Genomic DNA, 1,393 nt, shown 5'->3' with positions numbered 1-1,393 from the left:
AGAGAGAGAGAGAGAGAGAGAGAGAGAGAGAGAGAGAGAGAGAGAGAGACCTGTGAGGGAGAAATTGCATTTTCTTGAGACGAGTTTTTCGGCGCGCCTTTTGTCCCGTCGAGACCGCCGCCGCCGCGCGCCGCAGGTGCGCCGGGAGACATTTCAGTTTGTATTTGCGCGCGGGCGCCGCTCGTGTTCGGTTGCGATTGAGATTCTCCGGTTGAACCGGTGGGGGGGGGGGGAAGGTGATTTACATCCAGCCCCTCCCTTCCTCCCTGCCGCCTCCCCGTCCATATGCCAGCAGCAGCAAGTTGTCGTGACCACAGCCGTCGTTTGGGGTGGGCCGGGTTGTCGCCCGTGCAGCGCCACACTGATGTCGCCGATACGATACTGGCGTGCCCCTCTGGCCGCCTGTGGCCGCCGAACTGCTCTCCGCTCCCCTCGCCCACCTCCCCACGACCCCCCTCGCCCACCTCCCCTCCACTCGCCTCGCCCACCTCTCCACTCTCCACTCCCTCCCGATCAGCCCGACAGAATCAGGAGAGCGCTCGACTGCAGAATCAGGAGAGCGCTCGACTGGCGTTGGCCCATGAGTGCAACAAGGACGGAGCTATACGGGGGGGTTACACGATAAGTGATCTCCTGGATCAGCCGACAGGCGCAGTATAAGGTCCGGCTGAGGGGGGGGGGGGTGCACCCGTGGCTTGCCTACCTGCAGAGTTTTTGTAGCACAAGTCGCCCACCTTTGAATTGAGCGTGAAAAAATGCACACACCTGCAGGTGTGCGACAAAACCGCGCATTGAAAAAGGTACCCAAAAATAAGACTGGCGAAATGTCCAAAAAGTATACTTGAAGTGTACAGGAAGTATACAAAAAGTATGCCAAACGTGTCGGCGAAGGGTTTTCCGTCCCAATCTACTAGACACACTTGTAGGTGTGCTATCACAGATTCGGACAATTGAAAAGCAGGAAGCCATTGACCCGACCTCAAGTGTGTGAGAATTGTCGTTTGCAAACGGTGCAGCTGACGTTCGGTGTGTAAAGTTCTGACGCCGTTACGAACTAACCTGACCCGGCTTCGAGCGGAAATTGCTCGCCGCAGATCGTGAGCAGCAGTCTGTGAGCCCGCCCCCGGGGGAACGAACGCGCGGTCTGTCGTCCCGTCAGTGTGCGGTGACTGGGCGGGGTGACGGAGACGTGCGCGTTTGCATGCATGCTGCCTGCAATTGAATGGCCCCTTCGGTTTTCCTCATCAGACCCCGCCCTGCCCCCTTTTAGACAGCCCTCTAAAGACTGACTGTCTCTACCAGAGGGCAAAATCCCCTCCCATATCTCACAAGCAACGCGCCATACTGCTGCACTGAAGACCACGCGCAATGACTTGTGGCCTGATCGGGGGGG

Source organism: Frankliniella occidentalis, unplaced genomic scaffold (genome assembly GCF_000697945.3).
Source record: "Frankliniella occidentalis isolate FOCC.00 unplaced genomic scaffold, Focc_3.1 Scaffold24, whole genome shotgun sequence".
Classification (NCBI taxonomy): domain Eukaryota; kingdom Metazoa; phylum Arthropoda; class Insecta; order Thysanoptera; family Thripidae; genus Frankliniella; species Frankliniella occidentalis.
Note: the sequence above shows the minus strand (reverse complement) of the source record.